The sequence below is a fragment of the Mastacembelus armatus genome, chromosome 13 (genome assembly GCF_900324485.2).
Source record: "Mastacembelus armatus chromosome 13, fMasArm1.2, whole genome shotgun sequence".
Taxonomy (NCBI): Eukaryota; Metazoa; Chordata; class Actinopteri; order Synbranchiformes; family Mastacembelidae; genus Mastacembelus; species Mastacembelus armatus.
In genome coordinates this window covers 3,852,584-3,869,100 of record NC_046645.1, presented here as the reverse complement: position 1 = coordinate 3,869,100, position 16,517 = coordinate 3,852,584, and the positions used below count along the sequence as shown (strand labels likewise).

General features: G+C 39.7%; 1 protein-coding gene across 1 annotated transcript in view; it reads right to left on the bottom strand.

Moving 5' to 3' along the window:
* lsamp (limbic system associated membrane protein) overlaps positions 1 to 16,517 on the bottom strand; it is a 161,812-nt gene that overhangs the window by 92,580 nt on the left and 52,715 nt on the right. The window lies entirely within an intron of this gene.

Below are 16,517 nucleotides of genomic sequence, written 5' to 3'. Positions count from 1 at the left end.
CACAAGCAGCTTCCTTCACATCGAGGGGGAAAATGATCAGCACCATCACATTTTCCATTGGAGTATCTCATTGTTGAAAACAGATGGAAAGGAAATAAGCAAGTCTCACTGTATGTCCACGCTTTGCTTTGTACAGTAGCTGTATTTAATTTATTGCCACCTTCTGAAATGGTTATAGGCACAGAAAATATCAAGGCTGTTTAATGATTCTCAAAGCCACAATCATGCTGCTTAATTCACTTTTTTTTTACACATATAATTAAACATCTAGTTCCGTTGTGCATACAAATCATAATTTGATGTTTTCCAGGCTGTAAAACAAGAAATATAATTACAACATTCACTGTCTTGTAGTGACTCCCTGTCCTCTACCCGACTTCTCTGACAAGGTGAAGGAGGTGCCAGCTAGAAACAACCAGCTGGCTCTGATCCTTAGAGAAGCACTTTGCTGTTTATTAACCTTGTTTCAGGGAACAGTCATAGGGGTGTCTTGGTTATAACATCCACAATGTGTGCTGATGTTCACTCTTTTACTGCAGTGCCAGCCTAGTTTACTTCTGCCATCCACTGACATGAAAACACATCACTGGGCGGCTGAAGATCTACAGGGAGAGAGATAAGTTTCTGGTTTTCCCTCTCTGCCTCCAGGGAAGCATCACCCCGTTAAGTCAGCTGCAGGATTTGAGACCGACATTTTGGACTAACTATAATGCTTCCTAGTACATACTCACAGAGGACATTATGGATTACTCCATATTTCATAGCACAGTGTCTGAACTGGGGGCTACAGGCTGTGTAAGCTTGGGAGATGCCTAAGCACTGCATGACCATTAAAATTTGATTTCATTTTATTTGGGTAGTTGCCTTGGTAATCTTTAGATACTATCCATCTGAACTTTTCATTTTCATTTTATATTATGCGTTACACTAACTGGGGACTATACTATGAGAGATGAGCCTTACAAAGGGGACATAGCAGCTAACTGCATGGGTCTTCAGAGGGCAATTTATGAAGGAAGAGATAGATCTTAACAGTCCACTTAAAAACAATGAAGGATGAAAACAGCCTAGAAGGATACAGCATGACTACCATGCATTCGAAACAGCATACTGTTAGCTTTCCATTGTTGTGTTTATTATTAAAGGCTTGGGAGATATCTTTTGAGTCCACTGAACATGGTACAAAAAGTCTTCTTTTGATCAACTGGTAACAAAGTCAGACTCTCGAAGCATTAATTTGACTATTTAGACAGAAAACTGTTCTGGAAGAACGACTAAAGTACAGACAAACTGCTGGATGTACATAAAGCTGTGCATTAATGCAGAGAGAAAATTTTTTTTTTTTTTTTTTACATTGATATCAATTAAGGAAACACACAATATATCAACATATGAACATTGTTTACAAGAAAACTCTTTTATAATTTAAATTTCAAAGGGCTATATTCAGTTTAGGATTGACACCGACTCTTCAGGGTTGCTGGGCACCAGTTTCTCTTTTTGAGCTTCCATCATATTGAGTAATGAGTAAAATGATAGTGATCTCTATATGGATATCACCCGTGTTGTTTATCCAGGTTTAAAAATCCGAATCATATCCAAACGACAACGACATCGTGTGACCTCTCTTTGCTACAGTTCAATCGTAGCTGTACATAAGCCTATTGCTGTAAATTAATAGGATGACTGTGACTGCAGAGCCAAAACATTTACCAGTGGTGCTGTGGGAATTTCTCCATAATGGAATGTAAAATGTAATATCTGTAAGTATTTTTAATGGTCAGGCATTAGATGGCATCACAGCAAAGTGAGATGAGCATTTTATAGATTGACTGACTATAAATAAATTAAAATAAAAGAGATAAAAAGTAAAAGTTTAAAAAAATCCAAACACTAGGCCATGACCAGGTAAACACAATCACTGCAGACATTAAGAGACTATTAAATGCAAAACCACTGCTTGAAAGATATGCACATAAAGAGGTCATAGCTGTGTTATTAGGCAGACACGAAGGAGAAGCAATAAAACAGTCAATAAAGGAAGAAAACATAAAACATGGACAGGGTAGATAAAAATAAAAAAGTGAAATAAGGAGCCATATAAACATTTTGTAAAACACAACTTCACCTTTACATTTAAATATAAAATGATATCACACTTTCCCAGGTGAGAAGATAACAACGCTGTCAAATGTTCTCCAATTTTGCATGTAAACCTTTAATAATAAGCAATTTCTTGTTTTTCATTTGCACCTTATGAACAGTAAACATAATAAATCCAAGAAGTGACGGAAATGGACTTTTCCCCAAGCAGTAGCTATGTAGAGCTTTAACAGTGGAGAGTCACAAGTCAGACTCTGTAGGGGAGAGGCAGAGGGTGGAATTTAAATATTATAAATAAATAACATAAATTCATTTGTAGAATTACGAGACTCATATAATCCCCAGCAACACCCGTTAGAGGTCATGCAGTCTTCAGCTAGCCCGTCAGTGGTCCTCTCATGAGGATCCTTATTAAGATTAATACGGATCCTTATATAAGATTAATACGGACGCTGCTTTGTTGGAAACCATTGTGCGATTCAGCAACAGTAGTACTGGACGGAACAATGTTAATTACTGCACAACAGCATTACACTGTTCTGCTAACCTACTGTTTTTTCATGTCTGTTGGGGTCAAACATTTGAACATATAAATGTATGTGTGTGTGTGTGTGTGTGTGTATTTCTATCATTGTGGAGGAATGTTTTGAGTATAATTACATCTGAGTGAGGACATGGTGGCAAACGAAAACGTCCTCGCTTCTTCATACTCATCTTTGAGGTTTAACACTTGATTTTAAGGTCCAGGTTAGAACTAGGTTTGGGTTAGGGTAAGGGTTTAGGGTTAGGCATCCAGTTGTGACAGTGAAGGTCAGAGTAAGGGTCTATGGAGTGCATTATGCCAATGAGTGTCCTCATAAAGATAAAGACTGCACCAACCTACGCATCTCACAATTCATAACGCGTACTGACGTAAACGAAAAGGTGGTAGCATCACTTTGTTACATCTGTCCGTCTGTCTTTAGTGATTTGTTTGCACTGAGGTGAGAATACAGCTTTACCAACAACGTAACTCCAAATGAGATGCAATCTGGAAGAAGCCCAACTTGTGCTGATCCTCAGTCTCTCCAGATGGTGACAGACAGCTTTGACAGGGTCAGCCAGCTTCCCTCTGGCTAATTTAAAATGTGAAAATCCAACAGGTAGATGTGGGCGTTTATAGCAGCTTAATGCATCAGGCTGTGAGATTATTTGTTCAGTAGAATGTACAATTTTCCAGCAGTTTTAATATCCTGGAAAAATGATAAACCCACACATGCACATTTAGGCAGCAGCGGAGCATCCATCCAAATCATTGCAATCAACAACAACAGCAAAACAGACTCCACTAACAAATAAACAAGATCACTCTCTCGTCCCTTTTGTCTCTTATTATTTGTGTGTGTGTGTGTGTGTGTGTGTGTGTGTTTCTGCTCCTGTGCAAATGTAATAAAACAGCACCAATCAATCTTTCACTCAGGAAACACAAGGTTTAAGTGTCAGTGCAACACAGGACACAGTAAGACAACAAATCTGCCATTTTTCATTTTTCATGATATTACCGTCTATTAATCCCATGCAAGAAAAGAAGGGGAGAATATCTTTTGAAAGATAACACCCAGGGCCGCTGTGGAATCGCCACCTTTGCTGTAATGACATTTTTTTCTACCGCTACTGAGTCACAATATATGAAGGAGTGTTAACTAATCAAGTCAGTGTCTTATAAAAGTGAAGTCAAAAGTCTTAGAATAGCAATAAAGAGAGAACACTGGCACCGTGCTGCTTTGGAGAATGACATGCAGCTGACTGTTCGCATGTCTGACGGAGAGGCCACCTGACTGACAAGCTGTCTGTTTGATTGACTGACTGGCTGACCGTCCAACTGGAAAGCAAGCAGACTCGCTTCTGACCGACATTAACTGACTGATATGCTGACTTGACTGACCGACTAACCAGCGGCTGACACCGAGCTGACTGGCAGATGTCACTTGAGTCGGCGGGTGGCCGGGGCGGTGTGCTGGCACAGAGGTTGCAGAGGAAGATGGCTGATGCAGGAGCTGCTCATGCTGCTGAAGACAGCAGGAAAAAAGAAAGACGAGAAGGAGCAGGAGGAGACGAGGTGCTAAAGACAAAAAAAAAAAAAAAAGAAGAGATGTCCATGTTTTTCTGTGAAGCAAAAAGTGTGTGTTTGCCCTGGTCACAGGGATCCTGGGCAGAGAGACAGCTGTAATAACCTCTGGCTGTCAACATGATATGGCCAATTGCAGAGGAGTGTCAACAGGCACATGCAGACTCTGTGTGTGTGTGTGTGTGTGTGTGTGTGTGTGTACATTCCCTTACTTGGCCTTATATGCATACATGCCTGTTTCGGTGTGTGTTTCTGCAAAACCCAGCTTGTAGCTCTTTAACAGTGCACACCTTCCCAAGCAGTTCCATCTGGACTGCCTCAGCTTCCCAGTTCCCAACAACCCCAGGTGTATTTTGTGCCAGATACTGGGGTATTTGCGACACTGATAAACTGGGCTCAGCTGGCTCTAACTGGCATTTTGACGGACAGACCTTCCAATGGAATAAACCTGCACTAGTGTGGCATGTGAGAAAAAAGCATCTTCTCTCGTTCTGAGACACCTGTGGCAGCCAATTCACTGGAAGCTCACCTGAGGTGTACTGGGAATTGAAATTATATTCTGTTTTACTGACAGTGGTGGGCTGAGGTGTCAACGAAAAAATTTGAGAACGACTACAAGTCAAAGTATTTTAATCCGGTGTTGGCATGTGTGGTGACATTCAGCAGAATTTGGTTCAGGTTGACATATTTGCAACTATCAAATCACTGAAGGTTCAAACGGGTCATGGTGAAATGTCCATAAAGCCAGAACTGACTTCTAGTAGGAATAAGCTGAAGACAAGCAAACGCATGTGAATTCCATTAACACAACGATTAACACAAATATAATAAGGTCTATACCAGAGTAAGACTTTACAACCTTTGAGGGTATTGTATGACAACTGGTTCTATAAGGTGGATGTTTGAAAATGCAAACATGAAAATAAATATTTTCAGTCAGAATATAGAGACTGAATAACAGAATGAATAAAATTGTTATTTCTGGTCATTAATCTACACTCAATATCCCAAGATGAGAATGTGAAGAACATTTATATTAGAAATATATTGAAAATCTCATATTTACATAAGTATTCAACCCTTTGCTGTGGCATCCTGGTCAGGTGCATCCTGTTTGTCTTTTCAGTCATCCTTGAGAACATGACGGGAGTTGGCAAACTGAATTGATTAGACTGTTTAGAGAGGTGAACATTTGTTTATATAATGTTCCACAAATCATACAGTATCTCAGGAGAATAAACTCCAAGGAACTCTCTAGGGCAAAGCTTTACAATCATTTCTAAAGCTCTGAATGTTTCTGAAGCACAGTGGCCTCAGTAACTCTGAGAACGACCGAGTGGCCTGTCTGGCCAAACTCAGTAACCAGGCGAGACGAGTCTTGGTCACGGAGGTGATGAGAAACCCAACAGCTTCAGAAGTCCCCTGCAGAGATGAGAGAAAACGCCGGACTGATGATCATCGCTCCATCAATCAGTGCAGGATTTGCCAGGAACAGTGGAACAAACTGCCCAACTTCAGGTACGCAAAGCTGCCAAAAGGGCTTCTGCAAAATTATTAATCCCGGGTCTGAATACTTTTGTTAATCAAAGATTTCACTTTTTGGTTATTAATAAATGTGCAAAAAATGTCTAAAAACATATTAGACCATTGACAGTATTGGTTCTTGTGGATTTTTTAAACTTTTAAAATTAAATCTACTCCACAATAAAGTGTACAAATTGTGACAGGATTTAAATAAGTTCTGAAGTCATCAAACAGAACAGAGTGATAGAGTGAATTTGAGATTCTTTGTAACTGCACAGTTTACATTGGTTACGTATCTATTTAACTTCAACTAGTAATACCGGCTGCAATTTATTGCCATTCTGTTTCAGTGAGAAAACTTAATGAAAACCATCCATCTCCTTAGAAGAATTTTCCTGATCACTGTTGCAGACTATAGATCCTCATGGCAGCTAATTTCAGAGATTCCCTACAAAATAGTGCTAAAACAGGCATGAAAAAGAGGAAAGAAATATTATTGTAACTCAAAGAGCAGCTCGGTGAAGACGGTTCAGTAAATGCTCATGGGTGTTTATAAAGTTAATGTCATTGAAGAAATCAAGAGTTTCTCCTTAAACCCTTCAGGCTGCCTCCATATGTTACTAGTGTGACTTTGGCAATTCATACTTCACACATCTTACTCCATCTTCCTTTAATGGCTCTCCAGGAGCAAAGCTGTGTTCATTCATGATCTTGCCAGATGGCACGAGTGTTAAAACAGTGGAGGCAGCGTCTTTCTATCATTTAAACATCACTTTCTCAACAGGGAATGTAGCTGTGAATTGAGGAATCAGAAGAAAAAGTAGACTGTAAGCGCTAATCTTGGTGTGAGCCATTTCTTCCTGTTGTGTAGTGTGTATGCTGCCATTGTATTCCAGCAAATGAAAAGAAAAAGGAAATGCTGCTCGTTCAGAATATGTGTAATTTAACTACACTGTAAGTCAATGTCAAGACCTTTCCCTAAAGCCTAACACGGCTTTTTCAGACAAAGATGCACAGCATCATTAATCACTCAACACAAAACTCAATCCTTGAATGAGGCTTTAAGACTAAATGTCTGATTTCTTTCTAACAGGCAGGGTGAAGAAAATAAAATGAGCAAGTTATATCTCAAGGATAAAAACTTAGACGAGCAAATTATTCATGAAGGAATGTCTTCATAAATGATCCCATCACATTTACATGAATAAAAACCACGCTAGTGGCAGAGAGAGACGTTCACTGCAGAGTTCACTAGAAGACTAAGGGACACTGGTGTGAGCAAAATAAATGAAAAATACATGCACTTATCAGCCAAGTCTAGTCTTCATGCACAGCATTTTGCCAATGGAAAAGAAAATTCATAAACCAAACTGCTTGCATTATTATTTTTTGTTTAACTTTGTGCTCGTCATACTTACAATGACAAAAATATTCAAACTATTCTGCAGGAACTGTGCTGGCAAAAGGGGATTTATCAAGCTCGTATGAATAGCTATTCATAAAAATATCATGCGGTCATGTTATGATACTCTGGCACTACATTATTTCTGTAAACGAAGAGCAATAGCTTGGTTTGTTGCCATGGAAACTCATATTGCTTAGAATGACAATTGGGCGTCTTTCTGCTTCTGTCTTTGACAACAGAGTTTTTAAGGACAATTTACACCAGCAGGAAGAAGAAGAGGTTAAATTCAGCTTTAACGCCTCAAAATTCTGACAAAGAAAGTTTCTCTATAAACACAGGACAAGGAGTAGGACGTTTTAGAAGGATTCATGAGTCACGGCCACATTGACTGTCTCTCTCCCTGGAGGACTGAAGAGGTTTAACTGTGGAAGGAGACCAGAAAACCACAAACACAGCCTCCTTTTCTCAGTCTGTCCTCTCACCAAACTCAAAAATCAGTCACTGAGATTCCGAGGCTTAACCTCATTAGAAGAGAGAAGCAGACAAGAGGATTCTATCTATTTCCCAGTCTACTAGTTTAATGAGCTTGAGCTATCTTGTTTGATTCACCAATGGCAACACACACCTTTGTGACATGTTACTACATGTAAATCCTCCATAGACTGGGTGCTGCACAAGTAGGAAAATTACTTAGACCTTATCTTAAGATGACTGATCAATAATTATAATGTTCATATGATTCTGGGGAAAATGTTTATACACTTGTGCCAGGGTCCTTAGGGGATGTACACTGTCTTAATATATTGGAAATATCATGAATTGTTTAAATAATAGACATTTTATTACTTTAAACCTTCACAATTTGAAGGCAGCACAACAGTTTTTAGTTGACATATTGTGGGTTTATGAATTTCTCTATTTACACAGCCAGAAGTTAAAGATCTAAACAGGCTCCCCCTTCTTTGGTTTGTTGCTGCAAGGGACACTATTCACATTGTAAATAGTCCTTTAATTCAATATTAGTATAAAACGGTTGCTTAGGGCAGTTTAATACTTAGATGTGCATGTTTAAACTGTGTGATGTAGCTTTTTCAGCTACTTTGTGTATTTTCACAAATTGCAGCAAGCTCAGCTGAAGAAGAAATATCTCCTTTGCTATTGTCACCCTTCATCACCACTGACAGTACCTAGCACCGCCGTTCTTGGCCGCAGCAGAATCCAAGCCAGCAGAAGAAAGCAAGCAAACACGAAGCAACAAGAACAGACCCGCAAACAGGAGTTAATTTAAAAACCAATCGGGTCACACACCTCTTTCCATCTCCCCTTTCTCTCTCTTTTGCCCCAGTTGCTCGGGCCCACTGAGCCATGCAAGCGTTAAAGTGAAACAGAGAGGTGGGAAATCCATGAAATAAGTAAACGTATGACAATTTTTTTCTGTTTCAGCAAGCAAAGGAGAAGGTGCTGAGACATGAGGTGTTACTGTTACTTCTTGCACATCTGTGGAAATGGTGTGAAATAGTCTATTTCACAGGCCGCTGGGTGGAGTGGGGCCAAAATGCCACAGACCTACTCTTCACTCACTCTCAATTAAACACTTCACTTCGCAATAGAGCACAAGGTGAAGAACCCACGCTCAATGTCACCACACTGTGGAACAGGTGTAGTCGTCAGGGGTGGTTGCTCTGGGTGTTTGTTGTTTGTTGTTCGTCTGCGTGTGTGTTTAGGTTACTGTTGTTGTTATTTGCTGATAGTGTGTATAATTACAATGCATGTGCAGTTGTATGCATATTCCCTGTATCGCAGATGGTTGGTTTTATTTCTGCTGACTTTGTTAATTGTTTTACAAGTCAGATCTTTTATTGGTACAATCTACCACTGGGATTTATTATCACTATTGTTGTATAGGTTGTTGTTCAATACTTCAAGTGTAGGTGAACATGTATCAAGCAACGCTTCATTATTCAGTCAGTACACTAAAATACAGAGGGTACAGAAATAGTTATACAATCAACAGAACAGTGTAAATAACACAGCGAGTATGAATGAAACAGAAATGACCAAATAGAACAGTGTTATTTTCACTCTTTAACACTAGAAATGCACATATTCTTTTACAAAGACTGATTTTGAGGATAATGATGATAAACGTCTGCGGATACAAAGACTGTCTCTCTAGTCTGTGCCAGTGGAACAATAGTTGTGTCCTAACTCAGGGGCCACATCCCTTAAAGGCTGCATTTGAGAGCCGGTTGCATCACAGCGTCACAACAAGGCTGTCCCATTTCAATGGCTCCTTCAAAAGTGGCCGACAAATGGGTTCTCCTTTCCCTGGGAAACTAAGGCTGGATGCGTGAGGAATCAGTGGATCTGGGCTGAGTTTAATTTTTTCTTTTTTTACACACATGTAAAAATAATAGGTTTCCACTCGGTCGATTGAGTAATAATATAACTGTTTAAAAACGAGGAGCCTTAATAATCTCAAGGTGAAGCATCAAATTTTTCTCAAAGGGAGCATAAAACAAAAAAATATCATTATTGATAATATTAGTAAATTTTCCCAGTATCATTGTCCATCTCTGGTCCAGCTGTAACTGTGAAGGCTGCTTGGAGCAGGCACAAATAGGAAACCATCCATAGACTAAGCCATCTCACTGGGCCCATAATTTGGCCTATCTGGTCTTTGTAAAATGTGTCTTTCAAGGGAGGCAGCCCCTGAATTGAGACACTGCTAATGTCTGATCTGCTCACTTCCAGCTTTCCTAAAGGATGTGATCTTTCTCCTCTACTCTTCTCCTTGTACACAAATTAACTTACAATTTAAGGTGACCATTTTTATTTTCTATAATACGTGAATGAAATAGCCTTAATTTGCCTTCAATAGAAAACAGTGTCCTTAACCTGAGGCTGAATATTTATCTCTGCAGCCTTGGTGCTAAAAGTACCAACTTAATGATGATAGGAATAAAACTGTAAGAGTATATTAATGGGAAAAGGTTTATGAATGGGAGATGTAATACGTCATTTTCAAATGAAAACTGTGGAATGAAACAGAGTCATGTCGAGGCTCCAGTGTAAACAGTCATGGTGGATGCCTGGCCTATATTCAAGTACTGTGACAGCAGACTGGGCCGGTTAGGCCCCTACCAGGCAGTTGGGGGGTGGAAGCATTTCATACCAGGCACAGAGGGGATAAATGCACTGGGAATGCACTGTTGCCTCTCTCCTGTGGTAAAATATGAAGTTTGCTTTACAGGAAATAATGGACTGGGAGTCAGAGAATTCATTGGTTTGCAAATTACTTTCTACATGTGTCACACACACACTTGTACCAGCACAAGACAACAACACGTGCTATAACATAAAACAATCCAACTTGCCAAATGTATAAATCCCCATAAGGGAAATTCAATTTGCACACATGGTTTCAAATACAAATCACTGCATGATGCACAATGTTAATAAACATAACATGCATGCAGAACACACACACTGTAACACACCCTCCATCCAGCCTCTAGCAAACACTGTCCTAGGTTTTCACAGCTTAACTTTCAAGATACATATATATGACACTCCTTCGTACGTGACTATACTCTGTCAGTGTAATTGTCACTTGCAGTGCGACAGAGATACACATTTGTCAGGCCAGCTCAGGTACATCAGGAAGAGAGCCCTTGACACCTTCAATACAGAGTGATATATGGCTTACTAGAGCCCAGCTGAATGGTCTCTCTGCCTTCTCCACTCATGGTATGCTTGAATCATACTCTCACATACAACTCGGGGGGGGGGGGGGGACAGTCCAGTGAGGGCAAAGGTACCTCTCAAATCACCACCGAGTATTTGATATATCCCAGATGTGGGTTGGCTACACTGTTAGCTCCAGAAATATGGTATGTGAAATAAGACAAGTAATTTCACTGCATTTATGTAATGCACTAATAATGGCTGATGCATAAGCTCAGAGCAGAAGAAATTTAAAAAAAAATGTTTACAAATGAGAAAAGCTTTTTTGCAGAAATTTTAAAAAGGACTCAGACCCAGTGAGTCTAACAGCTTTACAACTGCAGTGGTTACAGCACAATTTGTATGTAGCATTTAATTCTAATTTTATATCTGTCATCATAACAACAGATGCTATTTTTCACACATCACATCAGAGGGTGTTTTATTTACTTGCAACGGTTTTAAAAACAATATTTGAAAATGAATATTAAACACACAGCACGTCACACACACTTCCCACAAAGCTACACTACAGTTGGAAGATGAAATTCAACTCAGCTCAGGTTCATGCGTCATCTTAACAGTACGTGTGCTGTGAATTTTCTCATATCAATTCAATCTTAAGTCAGCTGGAGAAGGAAAAACTACACACTTATGATCACAAGAAACCTGCCTCCAGACTCTGCATATTACAGCTATTTTGGATAAGCCTTCAGCCACGGTCAGGCACATTCTTAAGGCATTCCTCCTCCTCATCTTTCTGGGTGCATTAGCCCATTTCTATTTACTCTACAGCTCCTGGGAGACTTTGATAAAAAAAAAAACATCTAACCAAGCCCTCAAGTGCCTCTGGGGTCTAAAACCCAGTTTGGTTAATGTATCAAGTCCATAAGTGTGTCTGTGTGTTTATGTGTGTGAGCCCAGGGCTGTGTTTACCACTCATAAGTGCACACTGCTAAGGCCCATGCTAAGGTGTCTCAGTAGAGGCCCCACTAAGATCCTGTCTTTTAGCATTTCATCTCTGTGTGATAACGCCTTCAACATCTTCTAGCTTCCATTCTTTCCATCTTATCCATAAAACATGGAGCACACACTCGCTCATCAGTTGCAACCACAGAATCGAAGATGTAAAATTCACGGCTGGTGACACAGGGAATAGGTTATGGTCGTCCGTTCCCATAATGTGAATATCTTTTCCTCTCCGTTAGCAGGGTGCTCTGCATTAAAATTCGTGCAGCAATAATGAAATGTGCTGTAAAATCAAGTGTATAGTGTAGTAGAGTGAAGTCTGTCTGTAATGTATTAATTTCTTTGCAGTGCTTACTGTGATTTTAAATGTATATGTGCCTAGAAAAGGAATTCCATACACTAGAGATGTCCTCGGGTCCTAATTTACTAGTGAGCCATGCAGAACAAACAATTTCATGTTTATGCAACATGCAGGTGTACAGAATGCCAAAGGCTTTATGGCTGTGGGAAGGCTATACTGGAGTCCCAGAGCATGTACCATGGCCTTTGTAGAGGTGGAGGGCATTCAAGGATCAGGAAAGCATTTTTTCAAATACATGTGTAAAGAGTACATTTCCATGATGCACAGTGAGTACAGATTTCCCTGCATATCCCTGTTTGACAAACGTCCATGTACACATAATACAGAATGGGTCCGAATAGAGAAACAGGCAACAGAGCTGCGTCTGGACTAATAAATGGGTTAAGTGTCTTGCCCAAGGTCACGTTAGGACAGGCAGAAACTGGCAGCAACCTTCTGGGTCTGGCTACAGAGCGCCTTATGGTCACAAAAGGTCATCAGAGCACTGTTTTAGCACCACTGTTGAAACCTTTTAAGTATATTTACGTGTGATCTGAAAGACTGCACAGAAAAAGACCTCACTTTTCACTTCGTGTATTGAAAAAATGACAATTATGCCCCTGGAATTGGTCTTAACTCTGCTATTTAGTCAGAAATTACCTCCTATTTTCTTGGACATTAGTTACCCAGATCATGAATTACCATGTCATACTTCTCTGCATTATGAAGACGAACCGACAGATCGAATTTAAAATGTGCCTTCTGTTTACAATTAAAGGAACATGACAAAACATTGAGGATAATACATTTTTCTCAAAGGTTTGCAGAGTCTTCTACTCATCCTGCCACATCTTTAGATGAAAAAAAAAAAAAAGCATAAAACACAGCACCATTAATGTCAAAAATAACTGTGCACACTAGCTTTCATGTAACCTCATCAATCAACTAGCAGGGAATAATTAATTCCATCTGTCTGCTATCGAAAGTGGTTTACATATTTGATATGCGGTTTTCAGGAGTGGAGCAGAGGCCCAGGAGAGAGTAAGGCTCGAGAAGCCCCAGCTCCACATGGCTGCATTTAATTAGGAGGGTTGCTGGAGAGGATGTGAAGGTGGTGCTTATGTTAACTGATTTCCCTCTTTAATCACTGCTAATCTCCAGTCATTTTCACAGCACAATGCCCGATCATTCATGAAGTCAAATTAATAAGTGAGGAATATAGTGCTGGCTGGTTGGCCTGGCATCATATGATGTTGGACTCCGATCTTTTCCTGTCTCTCTTTTCTCAATTATTTTATCAGCATCTCTGGGGGAAGGAGAGTTCTGTACAAGAAATAGGGAGAAAACTACAGTACATGACGGAGAGATGTGACATGTGCATGAAAGAATCCATGCTTTCACCAGTATTAGATACTGCATCGTGGGAGTATAATTATATGTGTACCTGATGTTCAGTCTCTGTCCTGAAGAGAAGCTTAAAGCAGCCTAATTTGTTTTGAAATGCATCTTATATTGACAGTTTGTGTGAGATAGAGAAACAGAGATGTGAGAGAGGAGGTTGCTTTAAAAGAAGAGGTGTTTTTTTTAACAGAATTATTCTGCCTGCTATCATTAAGGCAAGTGATGACTTGATTTTAATAATCTGAAAGCTCTGCCGGTCCCTAGTGTCCTAGAAATGAATCGAATTGGATAGAGGCAGGAGATGAAGTGGAGTGGAGACAGGAAGCTGTGCAGCTGCTCAAATAAGTCTAAAATTGGTCTGGGTGACTTTTAGGCTCCAGCCATCAGACAGGCCACAGCTTTGCTGCAGGTTTATCTGTGGTGCTCACAAAATATTCCTGCTGGGCCTCCATACTTGGATGGGTGTACTTATGGGTGTAAATAGAAGAAAAAGGTGAAGAATAGGGACCCTGTGGTCTTGAGATGTTGTAAAAATAAAATGAATAAAACTGTTGTTTGTGAAGGTTACAGAGCCAACAAAGACCATAGTGGAAAGTAATGTGAGCAGGGACAGAGAGGCTCTTAACTGGAGCCAGATTTGCAGATCTGGATGTAGGAGGGAGAGAAAATTGCAGTGGAAGAGTGTGGAAGTGTGGAAGTGTGTGTGTGTGTGTGTGTGTGTGTGTGTGTGTGTGTGAGAGAGAGAGTGTGAAAGAAAAACTAGACGTGGCCATCTGCGGGATTAGTGCAGGGTTCTCTGCCAGGTTAAACGAGACAGAAGATGGACACATTTGGTGGCACATCTTCAGTAACAATGCGCACATATTGAGTTGTTGCATGTTCTCTGAACTATGACCTTTGTCTTTTCTCTGTACCATGAGCCAACATCAAGGTAACAGTTCTGATGAGTAGTATCTACTTTGGGCCCTGTTCACAATCTGTTCTGTTCTGTCCCCTACCAAAATATTAAAAAAATGGAAATTCGTCCCCTCCAATATAATATTTGCTGCTCTTTCAACATGTAAACAAATTAGAAATTAATATACCATTCATCTACCATTGTCTTACTTTTGTGGCTTTGAGGAAGTAATAAATAGTTTTTCCTTGAAAACGTCTCACAGTATGTTTTATGCTTTTGCCAACAGCTGTCGTAACTTTTTTATTCTTTTAAAACTTTGGTGGTTTTTTTTTTATAGTTCTTTCACACGTCTTAGTAATCCATTATACACTAATTTTTTCCATGCAATTAAGAAATCATAAATATATCATGCATTTTATTTCTGAATTTGTTAGAAAATTACAGTCACTCAGCTACTAGACTGGATGTGATGTAACTGTAAAGACTATTCACTATATTTATTTTTTATTATTTTGTTCAGGTGGATTGACCCGTACAACTCTAAGGAATCTACAAGTAACAAAATCAGGAGCATATATCAAATACCACCAGTGTCTGGAGAGAGATAAGTGAGCTTTAGAAATTATTTTTCTTTTCAATAACTAAAAATGTGTTGTAGCACTGCTGTAATGATTTAGCTGGTGGTACAAATTCCAAAAAATAAACAAGAATAACAGCTACAAATATGAAAATAAGACCTTGAATTTTCCATAACTACTAAGGTGACTTCCACAAACCAGAGTTTGAGCTTCCTTCCATATTAATCTGGCTTTGGTGCTAAATTTTAAAGACGAGACAGAGCATGTGTGAAGGTGAATGAGACTGTTTACTTGTGATTCAAAGCAGTAGCAGAGAATAACTTTTTATATACCTCCAACTCTCACACAGCACACTTTAAATAAATCAATAAGCATGCAATGCAATATCCACACCCTATGTGTCAGTGTGTGTGAGCCAGTGTATGTGTGTGTTTACTGAAGGTCAGTTATGCTCCCCCATCCTGACAAATCCCCTTGGCACTTCTCACATACTCTCACCAAAACACCATTACATGCACATGCCCAGATCGAGACCAACACACACCTCTACCTCCTTACTGCCAAGACTGTGTCTACGTTGAGGCTGACAACACAACAGACCTTAATCCCTCTACCTGTGACTTTTTACAAACAGGATTAGTCCCAGTTTCCCCACTAAATTCCCCCTGAAATACCGGTAAATCCAGGGCTGCTGGCTGATCTATGGGCCACGGCCCTAACCCTCTGTTTCCTGTCCTGAATACACTGCTGTTCTTATCTAAATGAACAGCTCTGCTCTGGATGTGAAGCACCTCCATTCCACATTTTAGTGTGCTGCCATGTGGACAGAATAAGGCACAGCTGAATATATGCATGATCTGGGAGCACACACCAGTGATTGTCCAGCAATGACAAAAAAATATGCTAATCCTTTTTTCTTCCATATACATTGGTACACATTAACATAAACACAGAGACTTACAGAACAATGTACTAAACAAAAACAATCTAATGGTGAAAGGACATTTATATTGCAGCAATAGGTGTATACCTGCAGAATGACAACCAATATACATCAGCCTGAGTTGTGGAACACCAATAATGTGATTTAATGTGGGAAAGAGATGGATAGAGAGTGCAGGATCAGCAACGATGATTTACTTAGACTGAACAAGTTATACATCTAAACACCCTGAAGTAGCACATTTGCAATTTATGAGCAGGCCAGTCACCATAGTCAGATATATAAATGAAACCAGGCAACCTCAGAGGAGTGCAGGACTGTGGGGTTTGCATTAAAAATATGGCACTGTGGGAAACAAATTGTGTCGATTGTTAAAATGAATATGTGAGTAGTTTTTTTTTTTCCTTCTACAATGACTCATGCAAACTGTTGAGGATAATAACACAAAACTAATGGCCCCTATGGACACAGCCCATCATCGCAATTTGTCAAATAAGCATTTATCCCGTGGCAACCTGCCTTT